Here is an 8,793-nt window from a genome sequence, read left to right on the forward strand (position 1 = left end):
AGATCTGTTTCGGCCCCATTTAGCAGTCTTCTTAAAGGTCTTCCTGGTCGACGATGTCCTCTAGGTTTATATTGCATCATAATTTTTGGGATTCTTGAATTTTCCATTCTTCTTACATGATCTAGCCAATTGAATTTGTATCTGCTGATTTTTTCTTCTACTGACTCTACTTCTAATTGTTCTAAAATTTCTTCATTCCTTTTTCGGTCTAAAAGAGTATATCCTGCTGTCCTCCTCAAAACTTTCATTTCCGTTGCTTTGATTCTGTTCATGTCTTTTTTCTTTAATGACCAAATCTCGCTTCCGTATAAAAGGGTGGGTAATGCTAGTGTATTATATATTTTTATTCTTGTAGATTTTTGTACTAATTTAGCTTTTAATGCATTGTTTATTATTCCTAGAATTTGTGTAAATTTGGTAATTTTCTTGTTCACATCTTTTTCATTTTGATAAGATATTTCACAACCCAGATAACTGAAATTTTGCACTTGTTCGAGGCATTGGTTATTGTGTATTATCTTACTTCTGACTGGGTCTTGTCCTAAAAATGCCATTACTTTTGATTTTTGTGCTGAAATTTCCATCCCAAAATCTTTTAATATTTTATTTAATGTATACAATCCTCTTTGTAAATTATCCTCTGAATTGGAAATTATGACTTGATCATCGGCATAGAGTAAGGTATTTAATGTTAGAGCACTGGTTATTTTGATTCCTGATGTGTAGATTTGGTTCCATTTTAAAATAATTTCATTTATATAAATATTAAATAAAGTTGGTGATAGTGGACAACCTTGTCGAACTCCATTATTAACTAATTTTCTTTCGGATATACAGTTATTTATTTTGACACTTATTTTGCTGTCTGTGTAGATTTCTATTATATTTTGCAATAGCAAATTTGGAATATTTTTTTCTTGTAATATGTCGAATAAAAGGTCTCTTCGGACTTTATCAAAAGCTTTCACAAAATCAATAAAAGCTATATGGGTTTCTAAATTAAATTCTCTTCTTTTTTCTAACAATAGTTTCATACTAAATAATGGATCTACACATGATCTTCCTTTTCTAAAGCCATTTTGACACTCCAGAAGGAAAGTTTCAGCATGTTTTTTAATTTTTCATTTAAAATCCTACTAAATATCTTATAACATTTGTTGAGGAGACTAATCCCTCTATAGTTTTCAACATTCTGTTTATCTCCTGTTTTATATATCGGAATAATTACACTATTTTTCCATTCTTCCGGTAAAGTGGCAGTCAGATATATTCTGTTTAGAAATCTTAGTAATCTTTCTTGAAATAGATCTCCTGCATATTTATACATTTCTGAATTTAAGTTATCTTCTCCAGGTGATTTACTATTTTTCGTCTTCTTTAATGCTTCTTGTAGTTCTTCTTTGGTAATGCATTGTTCATCTGGGTTTTTTGTGTCCCAGAATTTTGAATCAAAAGTAGGATTGTTCCATAAGTTTTTGTAAAAGTCTAGGAATGTTTATCTTGGCGGATTCCTTTATGTCTCTGTTCATGTATTTTAAAATTTTATATGTATTGGGTTTCATTTTATAAATGTCAGTTTCTAAAAAAGATATAAACTCTTTCCATGATTGCCTGTGTCGTTTTCTAATTTGTCTGTTAGCTATCGCCCTTTTATGTCTATAATCTATTTCATCATTAACGGATTTTGTTTGAAGGTATTTTCTATAAGCTATATTTTTATTTTTTATGATCTCCTTAATTTCATCATCCCATGATCTTAATTTTTTCTTTTGTGTGAAAGCCTTATATTTTCCGATGCTCTCCGTGGCTGCCTGTGATATTTGAGTTTTAATACTTTCCCATTCTTTGTGAATGTCTTCATCTTCAGGTATTTCTAACATTTTTTGTTCAAGTCTTTTTTGATAAAGCCAGCGTACACTGTCGTCATGGATTAATCTAATTTTGTAACGCATTAATTCTTTTTTGGGGGAATTTATCTTTGTTAAATGTAGCCATCTTGGTGTATATCTCACTTTTGCTAATACAAGGTAATGATCTGATCCAATGTCACTTCCTCTGAAGACCTTGACATCTAAAAACAATTCGGATAATTTTCTATTTGCTATAAAATAATCTATGATAGATTTTGAGCCACGTGCTGACCATGTATACATATGAATATCTTTATGGTTGTAAAATGAATTCATGATTTTCATTTCATTGTATAATACAAAATCTCTTACTTTTTCTCCATTATTGTTTATGGTAGGTTTTCCAAATTTTCCTATGGTATTTTTTATTTCGATGTTGCCTATTCTACCGTTTAAATCTCCAGCTAATAATATGTAATTATTTTTATTTACTTTATTCAAAATTTCTTGCAACTGGGCATAAAACAATTCAGTTTCTTCAACTCTTCCTTCCTCTGGAGCATAAAGACTAAAGAAAGTTAGTTTGCCTCTTCCTATCTGGAGTTGTACTTCTAATATTCTTTCATTCCAATATGTATAATTGTTTATTTTGTTTTTTATTGATTTATGAATCCAAATCATTACTCCGGCCTGTGCTCTTGTCTTCTTATTAACACCATTATATATGATTATGTAGTTTTTTGTTTCAGTTGTGCCTTTTAGTTTCTTTTTTGTTTCTGTTATTGCTGCTATTTTAATCTGCTTCGTAAATGTGATGAACATCTAATCACTGCCAATGAAATGAAGTTTTTAAGAACAATCGCTGGCTGTATTAGACTAGACAAGAAGAAGAATTTGGATATTTTGAAAGAATTAAAGAATGATCCAATTTTAGAGAAAATTCAAAATTATAGACAGAAATGGAAATCTCATATACTCATGATACCTAAAACATGGATACCACGGCAAGAATTAAATTACATACCTTTAGGAACAAGATCATTGGGCCTTCCGGTGAAACGATGGAGTGAGACCGTAACAGGCCATTAGGCTTAATACGTGACAGGAAGTAGAAGATATTTACTTTTTGAAGACAGGACAGAGACTTAAATTTTTGTCCATTTCCCAAGAAATTCCTTCAATCTATTATTTTCCAACTTATGGACAGGAATATTTTTTTTCAAATCATTGTAGCCAACAATTGTGCATTGAATTTTTTCTGGTTGTCATCCCTTACTGGAAGTTGAAAAAGAGGCTTCTTTCATTTGTATTGTCTGGCAGCGTTGATTTGGTGGCTTGCGGAACTTTTATTTCTTTTTAGTTGGTTATTTAACGACGCTGTATCAACTACGAGGTTATTTAGAGTCGATGAGATTGGTGATAGGGAGATTGTATTTTGGCGAGATGCGGCCGAGATTAGCCATAAATTACCTGGCATTCACCTTACGGTTGGGGAAAACCTTGGAAAAAACCAACCGGTAATCAGCCCAAGCGGGGATCGAACCCGTGCCCGAGCGCAATTTCAGACCAGAAGGCAAGCGCCTTAACCGACTGAGTCACGCCGGTGACGTCTGTACTTTTATATTGTTGCATATGATAATATATTTTTTTTTCCACTTTAACATAAACAGAAAAATAATCCATGAACCTGAAATTCATATACTATGTAATGGAGGTTAGATATCAAAATCTCACAATAAAATATCAAAACCTCACTCAACTTTTCTCTTCGAAGCAAAACTGAGAAAAGATGACCTTGCTGTTAGTTGTAAAATTAAGGTCATTTCCATTATCTGATAACAATTTTTTGCGGAACAAAGTCTTATGCGATGCTTGCTTTGACATTGTTTTGGTCTAAATACTATTTTCATAGTTCTGTGCTTTAATGTAGAATTTGTACCAAACTCAAGTCTTTTATTCAAAGCACATAGCAGGCCTACTCGCAGTAACAAATGAAAATATGAAATGAAACAGAATCACAATGAACTACTACTTTAGTAACATCTGCAAGAGAACAATAATGTCACATTATACAAAATTAACCACCGACTATGGATAAATCTGATCTTAAAAAAAAAGGAATTTTGATGCCTTGGAAATTAGCTAAATATTAGCCACAATATTTACCAGGAATACTCCTTCAATCATATTATTTTTTCAGTTCCTTCTTCGACAATGGAATGAAGGACTGGACGATTTTGAACTTCGAAAATTTGAAAGATCGAAATAGGCATTTAGAGCAGTATTCATAGGCATTCTTAGCGCAGGCTTCCGATGGATGATCAGCGAACTAACATTTTTCGTATTCATAAACCAGTGTTAGCGATATGATGAGATCTGAATCCTGTACAAGTAACCAGTCGATAGCCGGGACTAGTTTATCACGCACGCAGAGCGGTCTAGCGAAATGTCTATGAATAGTACCCTTATAGATTTAAATTCCAGAAATACACTTATCAACAAAAAAGGAAATTTTAGACGCTCGAGAACTTCCGTGACAATCTTAAGGCTCTGTAATGGATATTTAATTAAAGAGCCTATAACATTGAATTAAGGAATAAGATTATGAAAAAGAGCAACGTCATAGTTCTAACCAGAGGTCTGCATAGGACGTTTTCGCTCGAGCGCCAAGTAGTTCAAAGCATAATCCGATAGGTAGCGTATATGCATGATGGGTAAAATTGTCATGAGCGATAAATCCTCGAACGGTATAAGCCGAGCGTTAGATATTCGTTCTTGTTACAGTGATGAACTGTGTAGTAACATTATAGATGTTTATCATTTCAAAACTTTGCAGTGTTTAACTAACCTCTCCATAGTACAACTACAAAACTTGCTTTAAAATGTAATATAAATGTTGTACGTAAATGTTTTTTTTTTTACACAGGAGTGATTTTGTTTTTGCCACATCTGATAGATGTTATTGGATGTAAATGTAATTATTATAAACGGAGAACACAATCACGATAATGGAAGAACTGTATCAAGTTTTCTAGTAGTAATAATAATAATAATAATAATAATAATAATAATAATAATAATAATAATCACTAATAATTAGTGTATCAATCTTTGCGTCTGTAACAGTTGTGCAGCATCATTATTCGTTTTATTATATTTTCTGTGACGTTATCTCTGTACTAATATTGTTATTAATCTACTGCTATATCAATAATATTTTGTAAAACGTTTCTACATTGTCGCAGTATATAGGCGGAACACTATGTATGGATCTATCATATTATATATGTGGTAAATCAAATATTGAATAATTATTAATTAGCAATAATAACTGTATATCGAAGTTTTTCATACTATTTTATTTATAACTTCATGTTCCTGTTTTGATACGTTCCATTGACTGTTGCATTGAACGTTTGTCATAAACGCAGAAAATAAAGCCTTATTTTTACAGTGTGGGCAAAACATATGTGTATCTTATCTGTCGCCTTCCATACAAGATAAGACATGTCGGTGAGATGACCTTGTATTGTGCTTCTATTTATTACGAGCGTATCACGACCGATCGTATCTCACTCGAGGGTGCGACACTCGACCGAGTTCAAGCGAGCGATTTAACTCCAATGCAGCACTCCGGTTCTAACAATAACATAATGTCAATTGAACTATAGGAACTTAACGTTATCATTTCAGAAATTATAAAAAATTATGAGAGATCCATTATATTATAATTTCTTTTGAGCAAACAATTGTAATGTAAATATATACACCAGATGTTTTCTCTACAAAAGAATGCCTAGTCTTCATTATGTTTGATAGAGGAGGAAAGATAACAACAGACATACTTCAGCCAAAAATTATCAATCAACTAAGTGCCGGTCAATAAAACAAGAAACTGCGCATTGTCTTTGAGAACAATATAAACGCTCCAAAGGATTTTACTTCATCATACGAAACATATCATCAGTGAGAATTCGAAATAATCTGCTGTGACTCGTAATGGTGTAAAGATGTCATCATGACTGTGCTCAGAGATATATATTCTGCTGTGTATCCTCTTTTTCTGTTTACGAGAATAATAGGATTAACTCCTGTTTCTATAAGAAAGCGTTCAGGGACATTTCATTATGAATCTTCTATTACAGCCCTACTTTATCCGTTAATTGTGCTATCCATATACATACCATGCTCTCTGATATTTTTGTGGGCTTGTTACGTTGGTGATTTCGCCGAAAAGCCGTCAGTCACAGAATATGTATTTCATATTCTACACTACGTAGATGAATTTGAAACAATATCCCTGATTTCCTTCAGCTACTTCAATCATCGCAAAATACTTTCCATTATGAAAATGATCAATTATGTAGATCAACAACTATTAACTGTGGGAATTGAAGTGTCTTATCAACTTCCAATCTGTTTGTTTAAAACAGAATTATTTTCATTTACTCTCCTTATACGCAGAACTTTACACTCTTTGTCTTTACTCTTTCGAATTCTGCACACCTCAACATCAAATTACCTTTCATCTCGTTTCTCTTATCTATACTCTAACCACGACGTAAATACCAGATCACTTATCTGTGGCACGCTAAATATACCTCTTCATAGAACATCTTGTTATTCCTCATCTTTTACAATATCCACCTCGCGTCAATGGAATTCCTTGTCACAAAGTATTAGGGGCTGCAAGACAACAAACACATTTAAGAACAGCTTAAAAGATAACCTTATTAGCATTTCACTCCAATCATACTGATTTAAAATATTACTGACTACACTGTTGCTTTTTTCTTTAGACATCATCCTGATTGTGCTGCATTTTCAAAATTGTCTCATAATAATCTCTTTCTATTATCTAATATCATTTGAAATATATTAACATTCTATGTATTTTAGTTTAATTCTGCTACACAGTTTATTTCAGTGTTTAATTAATAGTTCATAGTATTTTGTTGTTTAATTCGTAAATAACTCTTGTATACATGTAACTCTCATCTAAATGAAATTGTTGAATTCTTTGTAAGTTCATGCATATGTATATACACTTTTTGCTGGTTGAGTGGAAGAGAAGGCCTTACGGCCTTAACTCTGCCAGCTAAAATAAATCATTATTATTATTATTATTATTATTATTATTATTATTATATTATTTCCTCAAGTATTTGAATGTTCGTTATGGATAGTAAATGACGCAAACTACATCGCATTAATTGGCACAGTTAATTATATCTTTCCCGACATTGTTTCTTGTTGGATAAAGCTCCAAATTATTCATTTTTTAATTATCCATTGGCAAAGATATAAGATTATTCACTCACAGTTAAACCAAAGTTGTACAGAAACAAACGACTACCGAGATGCTTTTAAATATTCTGCACTGTTCGGACCATTAGTAAAACAATATTCTTTGCCCCAAAAAGCGTGTTGTTAAGGGATATAGTAGGATGGTTAACAACAGAATCTATATTTCAATGGAAGCAAAATTATTAAACGAACCTCAACAAAATCCTTCCAAGAATGCAAGACAACAGACTGCTCAAGTGGTATCTTCTGATACTATTGGGAGCAAAACATCTTCGAAGGTGTCTGAAATACACAGAATAAGATTATTCCTTCATTTACATGATTGCCTGTGTGATTCTTTAGAACTCCTCAACAGTTGTTATTCCTTACAAATGCTCTTTTGTTCCGCCGCGTGTTTTGTAGAGGTGACGGTTAATTTGTACGAGTTAGCAATTTTCTTGCTCAGTATTACCCAATGGAATATTTACGTTCTTTCAATTGTGCTTTTCACAATAAACGGCGTATTTATAAGTGCTATTCAAATTGTAACACTGGTCACCGCTTGTGAAATTACGGCAGATGAGGTAAGTGTTTTAACTTTGCATTATATATCGTACTTAAATATTGGCCTGTGTACTATATAAGGAAAGTAACTTCAAGCAAAAGTAAAATTTTATTAATTCAAGGTGCAATGAGGGGTTTGATTAACAAATAATAATAATAATAGTAATAATAATAATAATAATAACAATAATAATAATAATCATCATCATATTATTATTATTATTATTATTATTATTATTATTATTATTATTATTACTATTTCCATACTATTACTGTGATGATCATTATAATTATTTCACTATTTTAGTAGAATCGGACCTGCGTAGCCTATATACCACTCCCAGAAGATTGCATATTAAATGTATGCCTAATGGACGGTAGATGAGACCGAAACAAACATTTTCGGTGAACAACTTAGGACCGGCGTTGCGCCGTTAGCCCGCTGGATAGCATGCTGTTCTTTCAGCTAGTACTCCGGTTGGTCCTAGCTTAAGCCTTGGTTTTTCAGAATCGACGCATGCGAGGCCCGCCTCGCAAAAATCCGGACTACAGGAAAGGTAGTAAGTGGTTTCTCTGAGCGTATTCCGAATCTCAGCGCTGAGCAATCTGATGGCATCACGGTGGTCCAAATTTCAACGATGACGTCACTGATGCTCCACCGGTGTCGCACCGGTTCCATCAGCTTGCAGAGATGGTGGCATTCTCCATCAGTGAATCTGATTGGTTCTCGTTTAGGGAGGGAATTAGCAGACGAATAACATCATGCATTGTTGTGTAATGGCGGTGTGTTCCGCTTTGATTATGCTGTATTGTTTGTAATGAGCGCAAAGTAAAACAATATGTTAATGGCTTATGAGCGAACATGTCAACGAACCAGTTATTACTACCGGTTCAAGAAATAAATTGTTTATGCTCTCTTTTCTTTGAACGAGATGACAGTACGGAAATTTCGCAAAATCTTGCTAGCGTAACACAGACAACAACTTGTACAGCCGCCATGGTAGCCATCGAACCTTCCAGCAGTTTTGTTCCTATTTCGCTGCAGCGTGACTTCGTTGTTGTCCACCGGTCCGGTGAGATTCGGAATACGCTG

This window comes from Periplaneta americana, chromosome 13 (genome assembly GCF_040183065.1).
Source record: "Periplaneta americana isolate PAMFEO1 chromosome 13, P.americana_PAMFEO1_priV1, whole genome shotgun sequence".
NCBI classification, from domain to species: Eukaryota; Metazoa; Arthropoda; class Insecta; order Blattodea; family Blattidae; genus Periplaneta; species Periplaneta americana.